The 14,846-nt window shown below is 38.4% G+C and overlaps 1 protein-coding gene across 4 annotated transcripts in view; it reads right to left on the bottom strand.

Annotated features, from left to right (window-relative positions):
• FRYL (FRY like transcription coactivator) overlaps window positions 1–14,846 on the bottom strand; it is a 269,078-nt gene that overhangs the window by 243,420 nt on the left and 10,812 nt on the right. The window lies entirely within an intron of this gene.

Consider the following 14,846-nt stretch of genomic DNA (forward strand, 5'->3'; position numbering starts at 1 on the left):
GGAGAAAACTCTTGAGAGTCCTTGGACTGCAAGGAGATCCAACCAGTCCATTCTGAAGGAGATCAGCCCTGGGATTTCTTTGGAAGGAATGATGCTAAAGCTGAAACTCCAGTACTGTGGCCACCTCATGCGAAGAGTTGACTCATTGGAAAAGACTCTGATGCTGGGAGGGATTGGGGACAGGAGGAAAAGGGGACGATAGAGGATGAGATGGCTGGATGGCACCACTGACTCAATGCACGTGAGTCTCAGTGAACTCCGGGAGTTGGTGATGGACAGGGAGGCCTGGCGTGCTGCGATTCATGGGGTCATAAAGAGTCGGACATGACTGAGCGACTGAACTGAACTGAATTGAACTGAAAATCAATATAATATTGTAAAGTAATTAGCCTCCAATTAAAATAAATAAATTTATATTAAAAAATAAAAATCTGAAGGAAAAAAAAAGATTGAAAATGGCAAGCTTTTAGGTAACAGTTAAATCAAGACATTCACCTACTATTTAACTATTTAACTGAGGCTTCTACACGGTTAACCGTGAAACCCTCTCTGACCTCCATCCTGTATCAGTTCCCCTTTCCAAGGATATAAAAAGAAAATCATTTGTCACCCAAGTATTGAGGAAAGCACTAGGGAACACCATAAGAGCTCATTATTAGATGAAAGAGCACAAAAGGAAGTCAATTGAATTACTCCAATAATCATCATTTTTTTAAAAGATATATTCACATGTGGTAGATGGAATCCTGGAAAATAACTGGGCTACATGTGTCAAGACATTAAAATGTCCATATCCTCTAACTCAATAAAGGGGAATTTACCAAAAAGAAATAATATAAAATCAGGTAAAAAAAAAAAAATTGCAGAAAGATGCTTAACTGCATATAGCTAAGAACACAGGCCCCAGAGTGAGCTTGCCAGGATTAACTTATGAGCTATGCAACATGAAGCAAGTCTCTCAACCTCTGTTTCCACTCTTATTTTTAAAAGGATAATAAAACTACCTATTTCAAGAGGGTTTCATGATGATTGAATGAATATATGTTAGATGCTCAGTGTACAATAAGCCCTCTGTGATCATGTGTTACTTAAACCTGCTAAGCATCAACTATGTGTCAGGCACCATCAGAGGCAGTTGAGACACATCAATGAACAAAAGAGAAGAATCCTGCCCTTCTTATGGCTTACATGCTAACAAGAGGAGACAATGAACAATAGAAATAAGCAAATTATGAGGCATAAAATGATGAGAGAAGCTATGGGAGAAAAAAAAAGGGAAAAGTAAAGAATCACAGAACAACAAGTGCCAGAGGTAGCAGGGGTTACAATTTTTAAATAGTCAGAATACATCTCACTAAAAAAACTGAAGACTCAACCAGGTAGCTATCAGGAGTAAGCATGTTCAGTCATGGGAAGATCGGTCACAAAGGCCCTAAGATGGGAACATGCCTGGTACATCAGACCAAGAACAAGGATTAGAGCAGACGACTAAGGAAGAGAGTCACAGGAAAACAGGATCAGAGAGGTCATGAGGAACCAACTCAGGCAGGAGATCCGAGATAATGGGGGACCATCTCAGGTAGGGCCTGTAGGCAACTTGCTCTCTGGGCAGCCACTGCAGGGTTTGCAGAAGAGGAACATGACTGTCATACATTTGAAATGATCACTCTGGCTACTGTGCTGAGAACAGATGACAGGGGAGAAGCACTGACGCAGGAGAACTCTCAGTATGGGACTATTTGTGACTGAAGTGTTAGCAAAACCCTTGTCTTTGAGCATGAGAAATTGCTCTTGAATTCAGTTCATATTCTAGCTCTGTTCCCCCGGAAACCATACAGGCAGAATGCCAGCTGTGTTACTAGGCAACATTACTTACGGTAAAAATGACCACCAGTAAATTGTTTGGGATTGAGACAAACAATAAATACCTGGTGAGTGGCTGTAATGCTGGTTTCTCTTAGTTCAGTGGCTCCTATAATTAGGCACGTACCTTGTAGGGATCCTGGAAGCTATCCTCATGAGTTGTTATATAAGATAATGTCTCTTGTGGAACATGGGGCTCCTAAGTAAAGTTAGTTACATACCATGTGAGTCTCATTACTCATACCTAAGCTTCACTTGGAAGAGAGGAGAGGCACAAAGAACAGAGCTGGCTGTTCTCTTTGTGGACTGCAACAGGGACTCCTACCAGGGACTACATGATTCTTCTCTGCTGGGAAGCTGTGCTTCCTGTCCCATATCCTCTTAAGCAAACCTGAAGTCCAATGTGGCCTATGGCAACCCATACATCTGTCTAGCTGAACCCTAAGAAAATGCCACTACTCTGTTGTGATAACCCAGGCAAGAAATGGCAGTGACTTGGACCAGGATGGCAGTGGTGTCAATAGGAACAAGTAGTAATACTGCAAATACAATCTCAAGGGGGAGTTTACAGGATCGACTAATGAATAGGACGCAGGCTGTGCATATTCTATGTGCATACAATAAAGTTATGGATAAGGGCAACATTTTTTGGCCTGAGCAACTGGAAAGATAAGAGTGAAAAACTGGGGGAGAGAACTGGAAATCAGGAGTTCAATTTTTGACAAGTTAATTTTGAGTTGGGGTCATTCATCATCAGGCTTTCTTCTCAATGACTCAAAATGGCCACATGTATCATGAGCTCACGTGACCACATCCAAAAGAAGGGGTGTGCCTTCATAAACCGAAGGAAACCAGACTCCCAAAGGACTTCTTTTATTTGTCACCATGCTTGAACCAATCACTGGCAAGGAGAATGATACTAACAATATTGACTGAGCAACATTTACCAACTGCCTCCTTTGGGTTGGGGAGGAATCCATGAAGCCTGTGAATAACAAATACCTGAATAAAACTGGTCTTAAGAAAGAGAACAACTAGTAAGTGCAGTGTTTGTCAAAGGTATTGTCAAGGGCTTTAAATGGACCATCCACACTGATGTTAACATCATTCAGAATAAAAGAAGATCAGAAATTAAATATAGGTATAAAATGAATGAATAGAAGAAATGACCTATTCTCAGTTTCATGAAAAAGACATCTAGACAAATTCTGTGAAATTTCGTAACCAAAAAAAATTATTCTAAATGATTTGAGGAAAAAAACAAAAATAAGAATTTGACCTAAAATCAAATTCTCAGTTGTAGAAGACAGAGCAATGTCTTGAAAACTCCCAGAAGTAAGTAATTTTGACCTAGACTTTTACACCCAAAAGATCAGGCAAGTAAGAATGCAGAATAAAGACATTTTCAGACATGTAAGAACATTACTTGAGGGTGTTCTTCAGCAAACAAGAATGAAAACCAATAAAGTGGATGTGAGAACACAAGAAACAGTGGAAATGATCCAAGAATGAAATGAAAAAGAAATCCCAGAATGGCAGCTATGCAGCAGGACTAGACAATAATTCATCCTATTAAAACAGAAAATTAGTGAGCTCCATGAAAGGAAGAAATGGATGGATTCTGCTCAAAAGACAGAATAACTAAAAAGCTGGCTTAATGATAGAAATGCATGTGTTTTTTTTCTCAACAGAAAAAAAAAAAAAAAGATATGCAACCAAAAATTCCAACAGAATGCTGTCTATCTACAGCTTTTCCTCCCTTGCTCCTTGCTAAAGGAAACTAACTTTTTTTCTTTTTTCTTCCTTAAGGTATCAGGTGAGAAACAGAGAATTAGAGAAGGCAGGCAGTCCCTCCCCCAGATCTGTGGGATAAATCTCTACAGGTCTCAACTAGCCCTGGAAATCGCATTCTCCTTTGTCAGCAATTGGGTTGAGCAACTGAGGTGAAAGAGCAACTCGGTTTAAGGCAATGAGACTTACAGGAAAGTCATCTGGGGAGCTTCCTTCAAGGAAAGCTTGAAAGACTTTCCTCCAAGGTAAAAAGAGATCTGATGGGTAGGAGGGAAGATTTTGCCATAAAAAGCACTATTGGGCAACTGGTAAATTTGAACATGTTCCGTATATTAGATAATAGTACTGGTTTGCAGTAGATATGGAAATCTACCACTCACATCCACAACTCACTACCGGGCGTAGGGAGTGTGGTTAAGCTGTAGGCTTCATCAGTTTGCTTCAGCCTTCAAGAGAGGGTCTCACTATTCTCTAGAGGGCTCCCAACCTATAAGTGAGAAAGGCAAGTCCAAGTATACTTGTACCAGTTTAAGTACAAGCCAAGCACCTTCTGCCTGGCATAAAACTCTCCTGATAGACAGTCTTAACTCCAGATCAGCTTCTTGTACTGGCAGTCAGCGTGTCATCACAACCTGACAGCTCCACCTGCCCAATCCTGCTTCCTTCTACTTTGGTACAATCCCAATTCTGGCTCAGCATCTGCTTCCCAGAGATCTCAACCTCTGACAACTACATTTCCTTAATCACTGTTCCATGATCACACCTTTTCATATGTGATATGTGATGAAGTATTTAAGAGTAAAGAATCACAACCTCTGCAACTTTCTCTCAAAAGATTCACCAAAATAGATGGATCTAGATATATAGAGACAAAGATAAAGTGGGGAAAAAGCAAGTATAGCAAAATGTTTATAACTGATAGACCTAGGTGAAAGACAATTCGTATTACTATTTTCATAATTTGATGTTCCAAAATTTTCAAAAATATATTTTAAAGGGGAGAAGATTCAAAAGAAGCACCCATCCTATATTCCCTTCCTCCTGGGCTTTTTAATAAGTGAAAAAAAAAGAGGCCTGGGAGCTACAACAGCCACTGGGAATAAGAGAAAGGTCAGAACCATCAGATATGTCACCTGTGGGTAGATATTCTGTAAAACGCTGCCAAAAATAACCAAGATGACACACCAGGAAAAATAAAAAAGCTATTTAAGGAAGTAATGGTTCAAGTGTGAAAACATACACGTATGACATGATTTTGAACAACTGATAAGTTACAGGAGATTACTGATAGATTCCATTTGTCTTTTTTTTTTACTAGGAATATCATCTTTCTATTGGCATGGGATTATGATACACATGTAGAGAAAGAAACGTAACCATAAATTCACTATTCCATTCTGCAATTAATATTTGCATAATGATTAAAAGATATATCACCAACACAAAGGACCAAAGATTTAATTATGGTTACGGAACGGAATGTAAAATGTTTACAACCTTTCAGGATAAAAGACAGAGCTGAAGGAAGTTGGGAGATGGAATGGGAAAGGGCAAAAGGAAAAGTGGTGGAAACATAGGATTTCAATTTTGATTCCCATTCCCTTAAGACTAGAAACTGCTAAACATATTCCACTTGACTCATTTTTTAAAGTTTTTAAGTGAGATAATTCACATACTATAAAATTCAGTAATTTATTCATCATTTTTCATTAGGACATTTATCTTTTTATTGTTAAGTTGTAAATGTTCTTTATATATCCTAGATACAAATATTTTCTCCCATTTTGTGGGTTGTCTTTTCATTTTCTTGATGGTATCCTTTGAGCCATAGATGTTTTTAATTTTGATGAAGTGAAATTTCCCTTTTGTTGCTTGCGGTTGTGTCATATTTAAGAAGGCTTTGCCTAACCCAAGGTCACTAAGATTTATCCCTATTTTATTCTAAGAGTGTTTTAAGTTTAGCTGTTACATTTAGATTTATGATCCATTTTTAGTTAATTTCTGTCTATAGTGTGAGGAAGGGATTCAAATCCATTTTGCATGGGTATCTCTAATGCCTCAATACAGCTGAATAAGCTCTTCTTTTCCTATTGTATTGTCTTGGATCATAAGGCTTATTTCTGGACTCTCAATACTATCCATATGTACTGACACTTTTTAAAATTAAGCTAAAATCCACAAAATAAATAAATAAATAAATAAAATAAAATCCACATAATATAAAATTAACCATTTTAAGGGACTTCCCTGGTGCCTCAGACGGTAAAGAATCTGCCTGCAATACTGGAGACATGGGTTCGATCCCTGGGTTGGGAAGATCCCCTGGAGAATTCCCCAGTGTTTTAGTGGTAATAGCTCTGGGTTGTCATGATAGAGAACGAGGTTTGATCCCTGCGTGGGGAATTAATGACCAAGAAAGAAAAAAGGAAGTCAGAGTATTGATTATTGGATTTCCTTTGTGGCTCATACAGTAAAGAATCTGCCTGCAGTGCAGGAGACCTGGGTTCAATCCCTGAGTTCGGAAGATCCCCTGGAGAAGGAAGTGGCAACCCACTCCGTTATTCCTTCCTGGGAATTCCCATGGACAGAGGAATCTGGCCAGCTCAGTCTATGGGGTCGCAAAGAATCAGACACAACTGAGCAACTAACACTTTAAAGTGTACAAGTCAATGGCATTTACTCTATTCACAGTGTTTTTCAATCAACACCTCCTCTTATCTAGTTCCAAAACATTTTCCAAGCAGTCATTCCCCATTCCCCACGCCCCTGGCAACCACTATGTCTAAGGATTTACCTTTCCCAGATATTTCATATTAACTGACTTATACAATGTCATCATCTGTGTCCAGCTTCATTCTCCAATCATGTTTGAGTTCCTGCACTTTGAAACATTTATCAGTACTTCATTTTTATGGCTGAATAATATTCCAACATATGTATATGCCACATTTTGGTTATCAATTCATCAGTTGATTTAGGTTGTTTCTACCTTTTAGATAAACTGCTTTGTAAGTACTGCTGTAAACATTCATGTCATCAATTCTTTTGGGTATATACACAAAAATGGAACATCTGGGTCATATCACAATTTTTGGTTTAACTGTTTGAAGTCAAACTGTTTTCCACTATCCTAAACTCATACCAACAATGTGTAAGTGTCTCAATTTCTTCATGTCCTCATCAAAACTTGTTATTTTCTATTTTCTGAGTTATTTTCAAATGTCACATCCAGAACTTAACACAATACTCCAGGTATAGTCTCAACAGTACAGAATAAAGTAAGACTAACACCTTTCCTCTTTTGAACCACCTCCCCCAGTAGTCCAGATGATGCTCCTATGAAGTCGCTCTTATAGTCACATTACATTTTATATCCGTACTGAGTTTATTACAGTAGTTAAAATACCTAAGTTGTTTGTACTCAGCCACATCTCCCTCACCCCTATAATTATGCAGCTATTTTCTGAACTCATATACAGGATTTCACATCAACACCCATTAAGCTTTCTTCTTAATTTAGTCAGAAATATTTTCCCAAAAGTTCACCCTAAAAAGTTCATTTCATCCAAAAATTTGATAAACATGGTATAAACATTTTCATTCACATCATTACAAAAATATGGACAGTGACTTTCAGCATGTCAACTAGAAATTTTTCTCCAGCTGTCATCAATTCATTGTTAATTTTTAGAGCTGCTACTTAACCAATCACACTTCCACCTAATTGTAAGGCCATTCAGCTCACAGCCTGTCAACAGAGAGACATAAAATGCTTTGGCTAAAATCCAGTTATAGTGGATTCAGTCTCTTGACCCACAGTCTAATAAGCCTATCTAGAAAGTAAGATTAGTCTAATGTAACTGTCTTTAGTGAGCCCATGTAACACCATCCTTCAAAAATGTAATCATGATCAGTGCTTTTAGTACTTATAACACAATGAACTCAGATGAGATCATACTAGGTTTCCAATCATATTTTGAAATTTAAAAAATAAAATACAATGGAAAAGCAGTATGTATCACTTAAGGCAGTACGGATCACTCGAAACAACACAGGGAATAAAAATGTTTCATGTCATACTCCACATCATCAAGACAAATATGCTGTCAATTTACTGTACTTTATAAGTTTTTAAAATTCTACAAGAGTTTCTTCTCAACCATAAAAAGTTCAATAGGAAAAAAAATATTTCTCCCATGAGTTCACAAAATTAATAAAATAATTAAACAGGTCAATTTTATAAGTGTAGTGTTTCTAATAACAGATTATCTTATTGAAACCAATTTCCCCAGGTCCTTTAAGAGCATACTCCTAGCTCGAAAATCTCTTTTACAAAGCCTTCCGAGATTATTCCGGTCTAAAATAGCTGCTACTTTGCCGTTTCACGATACCCACTATTCCCACCACTTACTTTGTCACTCAGTCATCTGATGCTTGGTAGTTATTGCTGTTAACAGTTTGATAATTATTATCTACAATAGGGTTCTGCAGCATTCTTTTCTAACTTCAGAACAACCAACATAAAAAAGGTAAGCACTCCGATTCTTTTATTAATTTATATCACATATATTATAAACCTATAAAGAATTAAAATTATTGGATAAACCTGAAGACATCTTAGGATCCTCTGGTTCTTCCCCTTCTGAAAGGGGCAAACGAGGTACAGAGAAAGAGATGTTGAGGTAGACAAGGATAAAATTCAGCAGGTTGTGTTTACTTAACTTCTAAAACGTATCAGGTAAGCACTGTGTCAGTTTCCTATTGTTGCAGTCACAAATTACCAAAAATTTAGTGGTAACAAATACATGTCTTACAGTTTCAGAAGTCAGAAGTCCAAAACAGGTCTCACGGGGCTAAAATCAAAGTGTCAACAGAGCTGTGTTCCTGTCCAGAAGCTCTAAGCAAAGTCCACGTTCTTGCCTTTCCTGGTTTATGGAAGCTGCCCAGTTCCCTTGGCTCACAGCCCTCTTCTGTCTCCAAAGCCAACAATGCCTGGGTTTCTTCCTTCTCATGATGCCATCTCTCTGGTTCTGACTCCACTGACTCCTGCTTCTTTTAAAGTCCTGTGATTACATTAGGTCCACCTGTTTCTAAAACCCTCACAACTCCATTTATGCATGCTGGAGATGGATATAAAAGGAAATGTACAAAAAGTAAGGCTTTTCTTGACCCCTACATCAACCAGATAGCATCACTGACTCAATGGATATGAATGTGAGCAAACTCTGGGAGACACAGGAGGACAGAAGAGCCTGGCCCATGGGGTTGCAAAGAGTGGGACACGACTGAGCGACTGAACAACAACACATCAACTAAAATTACAAAATTATCTCTCCATTCCTTACTCTATACTAGAGATCTCTGTGCATGATTTTGTTTAAAAAGAGGGTTTTTAAACCTCTACAAACCATGCTACATTCCATTTAGGTTTCCGCATATGAGAACAGGTCATAAGAAACAAGGCTAAAACTATGTAAAAGGTGACACACTGGATGTGAAAATCGAACAAGTTATGTGTCACTGAATCATCTAGTACCTATTTTAAATGGATTACAGAGTTTAAGGTCATAGATTCTTTCCCAATTAGTACAATTTTAGGCTCTAGGGTTGAACATGTAAATTATTTTTATGACTATTTCAACCATTCAGATAAATTCCCCCAAAGTATAATATATTGAACTACATATTATCAACAGTTTAATATGTCTTGACACATATAACACATTATTTTTCAGGAAACCATCAGCCATGTGGGAACATATCCTATTTAAAAAAAAAAAAAAAGGTTACTGGGGTGATATAACTGACTTCTAGGTATCCCTGTTCATCTAATAATGAACTCTTAAGGATGCTCCTTGAGCCTTCCCTGAACACCTGGGTAAAAATAGTTTTCTTTTCATGTACTGAAAAAAGGCTACAGATACATGATGGGGATTAGGGAAGCGATATGTGATTGACAGCAGAAACCTTGGTGTTAAATGACTGGCAAATATCTTGATTGAACTTATACCTCTAGAGCAGCCGTTTTTAATCTCTCCTGGGTCATGCCCTCTGTTTTGAGAATCTGAAGAACCTACGGATTTCTCACTAGAAAAATGCACATGAGCACATATTCAAAACTTTTCATATAACTTACTTTATTGCATTTTAAACTTACTGACATTATAGACCATATAAAATCAGTCTTTGGAAAGAGATCTGAAGGTCTCAATTTTTGGTTTTATGCCAAAATTTGTTACACCCAGAAATAAAATTCAAAGTATGTAGTAAAACAAACCAAACTTCATAATTATTTCAACAAACAGATACCAAAATAGTGATGGCTGCTGGAGGTACTGCCTCTCACACCAAAGCACAGTTGTAGGAGAAAACCCACCTCTTTTGCAGAATTTTCCAGGGAGAGCTGGGTGTAAGAGAGAAAGTTTAGGTCCTGACAGTAAAGAGAATACTGACTGAATTTAATGAATGTTTCCCAAAACAGTAACACTTTATATTTGTACATATTTATAAATAAGGGAAAGACGGAAGGCGTGGTTTCAAAACTTGAGAAATAAGATAAATGTAAATATTGGGGGGAAAAAAAAAATCACACCAGACCTACTATTTTCCTGCTACTCAGTCATCCAAAATGTATTAAGTTCAAAGTGGAGTAAATACAACCCTCAGAGAGATTCTCAAGCCAGTTAGATAAAAAGAAAATACTAGAAGATATAATGAGCCACCTTCCCAGATGGCTCAGTGAGTAAAGAATCCGCCTGCAGTGCAGGAGAAACAGGTTCAATTCCTGGGTCAGGGATATCCCCTGGAGAAGGGCATGGCAACCCACTCCAATATTCTTTCCTGGAGAATCCCATGGACAGAGGAGCCTGGCAGGCTACGGTCCATGGGGTCACAAAGAGTCACACAATTATGAAGCGATTTAGCATGCATGCAGAAGACACATTACATGTGTGATCTTAAATTTGAAATTTAATAATATTCAGTGTGTGAGATGGACAACAGTACCCTCTCCTGGTCCTGCGTCACGCTGCTTAGGGCCTTTACTATGCTGGATATGACAGATCTGCCTCACTCGACCTCCCACCTGCCTATGGGCAAGTAGAAAGGGAGTTTCTTAGTTGTTTGGGAGGCAAGCACAGTTGTAGAAATACGAGATTGCTTCACAGCATCATTCCAGCATCCCCCAGCTTCTTGGGTAATGAGAAGCAGGACAGCAGGAGCACCACCAGCAGAGGTATTGGGTCTGACCTCCTAACTCTGGGTTGCAGCTCGGGGTCTGTCCGGCAGTTTCCAGAGTGTCCGGAGGCAAATATTAATACAGCTGTGGAAGAGGTGGCTCCAGGTATGGATTCCAGCACAGTTCCTGGCATGGCCTCTGAGCCGCCCTGGTGAGTTACCTCTGGACTGATCCCCTAAAACCTGCTGTTAGGTACTTTAACAATTCTGCAAGCACCTAATACATTGTATGAAATCTCTTCAGCTTAAATATCCAGAAAGGCTTCTGTTTGTGACGTTGAGACACACATTTGTTGTTCAGTTGCTCAGTCATGTCTGACTCTTTGCAACCCCACGGACTGCAGCACGCCAGGCTTCCCTGTCCTTCACCATCTCCAAGAGGTTACTCAAATTCATGTCCATCAAGTCAGTGATACCATACAACCATCTCGTCTTCTGTCGTCCCCTTCTCCTCCGGCCTTCTATCTTTCCCAGCATCAGGGTCTTTTCCATTAAGTCAGTTCTTCGCATCAGGTGGTCAAAGTATTGGAGCTTCAGCTTCAGCATCAGTCCTTCCAATGAATATTCAGGGTTGATTTCTTTTAGGTTTGACTGGTTTGATCTCCTTGCAGTCCAAGGGACTCTCAAGAGTCTTCTCCAACACCACAGTTGGAAAGCATCACTTCTTCAGTGCTCAGCCTTCTTCATGGTCCAACTCTCACATCCATATATGACAAATGGTAAAACCACAGCTTTGACTATATGGACCTTTGTCAGCAAAGTAACGTCTCCGCTTTTTAATATGCTGTCTAGATTTATCATAGCTTTTCTTCCAAGGAGTAAGCATCTTTTAATTTCATGGCTGCAGTCACCATCCGCAGTGATTTTGGAACCCAAGAAAATAGTCTGTCACTGTTTCTGTTGTTTCCCCATCTATTTGCCATGAAGTGATGGGACCAGATGCCACGATCTTCATTTTTTGAATGCTGAGTTTTAAGTCAGCTTTTTCACTCTCCTCTTTCACCTTCATCAAGAGGCTCTTTAGTTCTTCTTCACTTTCTGCCATAAGGGTGGTGTCAGCTGTATATCTGAGGTTATTAATATTTCTCCCAGCAATCTTGATTCCAGCTTGTGCTTCATCCAGCCCGGCATTTCACATGATGTACTCTGCATATAAGTTAAATAAGCAGGGTGACAATTACAGCCTTGGAGTACTCCTCTCCCAATTTGGAACCAGTTCATCATCCCATGTCCAGTTCTAACTGTTGCTTCTTGACCTGCATACAGGTTTCTCAGAACACTGGTAAGGTGGCCTGGTATTCCCATCTCTTTAAGAATCTCCCACAGTTTGCTGTGATCGACACAGTCAAAGGCTTTAGCACAGTTAATGAAGCAGAAGTAGATGTTCTTCTAGAATCCCTGCAGTAGACAGACATCCCCTGGGGAGAGGCGGCAGTTTCACACCCTGGAGAGGTTGTCTGGGATGGCCTCACCTGTTTACTTTCATCAGATCACAGTGAGCTGCAGAGTGCATGGGCCCAAGCAAGAATACCTGCAGATGTCAGTAGAATTATGCTATCATTCACAGATGAACTTTTAAATTTTTTGTAAAGAAAGGCAGATTAAACACAGTATTAATATAGCAAAATACAAATAAGCAATAAGAAAATAGGAGCGCTGACAACTGTCTGTTACCAATATCAGTACTTTATAAAAAAAAAAAAAAACTATAAGGTAAAAAATGTGATTATCTTGTAAAATGTAGACTATAAAACTTTTAGAAGAAAACACAGGGGGAAAAAGTCTTTGAGACTTAGGACTAAGTGAAGAGTTCACATACGACACCAAAAGTACAATCATAGAAGAGAAAACAATGATTAAATGCACTACATGAAAATTTAAAACTTTCTTGCCTCTTCAAAAAAAAAATCCTTGTTAAGAGGATGATGAGACAATCTGTGGATGGGAAGAAAATCTGTGCCAATCACATATCTAGCAAAAGACTTACATCTCGAATATATAAAGAACTCTCAAAACTCAACAGTGAAAAACAAACCACCTAATTTGCTCATTCGGGAAACAATTTACCCATGAGGGAAAGGCAAACCAAAACTGCAAGGAGGTATCACTACACAACTATTAGAATGAGCAAACATTTAAAAACAGTGAAAATAACCAAATTCTGGCAAACATATAGAGAGACTGGATCTTCTGTACACTGCTATTGGGAGTATACAGCCACTCTGGAAAACAGTCTGGCTCTTTCTTGTAAAAATAAATACACACTTACAATGCAACCAAGCAATTATACTCTTGGGCACGTACACCAGAGAAATGAAAACAGGTTCACACAGAAAACCTGTACACAAATGTGCACAGTAGCTCTATTCGTCACAGCCAGAAGCTAGGAGTAACTCATGCTCTTCAACAGGTGAAGAGTTAAACTGTGTAACTGTGACGCACCCACACACTGACCCTGCTCAGTACTAAAAAGAAATGAAATACTGATACACAGGACAGCTTGGATGGTTCTCTAGGGCACTGGGCTGGGTGAAAAGAAAGTTCATCTCAAAAAGTTACATATAGTACAATTCCATTTTAACACTCTCAAAATGACACAATTACAGAGATGGAGAACAAATTACCCGCTGCCAATAAATAGGGATGCAGAGGGTTGGGAAAGAGGAGACCTTGAGCTACATGATGGAGTTTCTGGGCAGTGATGGAACACTACTGTACCTTGATTGAGGTGGTGGAGAAATCTAGACATGAAATGTTATCAAAGTGCACAGAACTATACATACATACTCATGAGTGAGCGCACTGAAAACCATGAAAACTGAATGCGACTACTTAACAGTATTGTACTACTGTCAGTTTCCTGGTTTAATGTTGTTATAAATATGTTGTGTTATATAAGATATTACAACCGAGGGACACTGAATGGAGGTTACACAGGAGTCCTTGTATTATTTTTGCAACTTGATGTGAATTTATAATTAGTTCCAAATAAATTTTTTTAAGTGATGACATTCAAGCATCCTTATTTTGAAAATTACTAATATTTTAGGTAGAATCAAAAATATGGAAATAATATATTTTAAATTGCTCTAAAATTTTTTCATTTTTATCTCACTGTTTTTGGTAAAGTCTTACTATGTACATAATATTACAGTATATAGTTTACAACAGACATACACATACTGGGAATGCAGACAGAAATTTTTACACTGCTGGAGTAACACATAAAAGTTTCACAGACTTCTGTTACAGCAGTTATAATAATCTAAGACTGTCTATTACATTTTTTTTACTTGGGCAAGCATATGTTAGAACAGGAAAAACATGGGTTTGAGAATCAAAAAGAACTCAATTTGTAACCATATAAACAAGTCACAATCTCATCCTCATTTGTGAAATATAGACGTTGTATTAGATCATTCCCAAGGACAGTCCAGCTCTAAAAACACTATGACTCCATGAGTTCTACAACAGGAAAAAGTGAAACAACCATAAAGAAATGTATGACTAAAACTCTAACCAGCAGTTCTTGAAACTATTACTATGGATTCAGTATCACCAGGAATATTAAATAAAGACATAGTCTAAGTCATCATCGACACAAACACAGAAAAGTGCATCTACAAAGATAATTTTAGCTCAAAGAAAACAGATTACCAAAAAATCCTGTTGAAATATAGATAGATAACAGGTACATGTGACTATTTTACATGCAATCTCACAGTTCTTTAAAGCCTCTAATTCCTGCCCATGGAATTATATTAGGTTCTGAATTGCAGCAAATAATACATCAATGCATACAGGTGTCCTGATGCACAAGTTTGCAGGTTGGTGTCTCACAAGATGGAGAAGGCAATGGCACCCCACTCCAGTACTTTTGCCTAGACATTCCCATGGACGGAGGAGCCTGGTAGGCTGCAGTCCATGGGGTCGCTAGAGTCGGACACAACTGAGCG

This window comes from Bos taurus, chromosome 6 (genome assembly GCF_002263795.3).
Source record: "Bos taurus isolate L1 Dominette 01449 registration number 42190680 breed Hereford chromosome 6, ARS-UCD2.0, whole genome shotgun sequence".
In the NCBI taxonomy this organism is placed as follows: Eukaryota; Metazoa; Chordata; class Mammalia; order Artiodactyla; family Bovidae; genus Bos; species Bos taurus.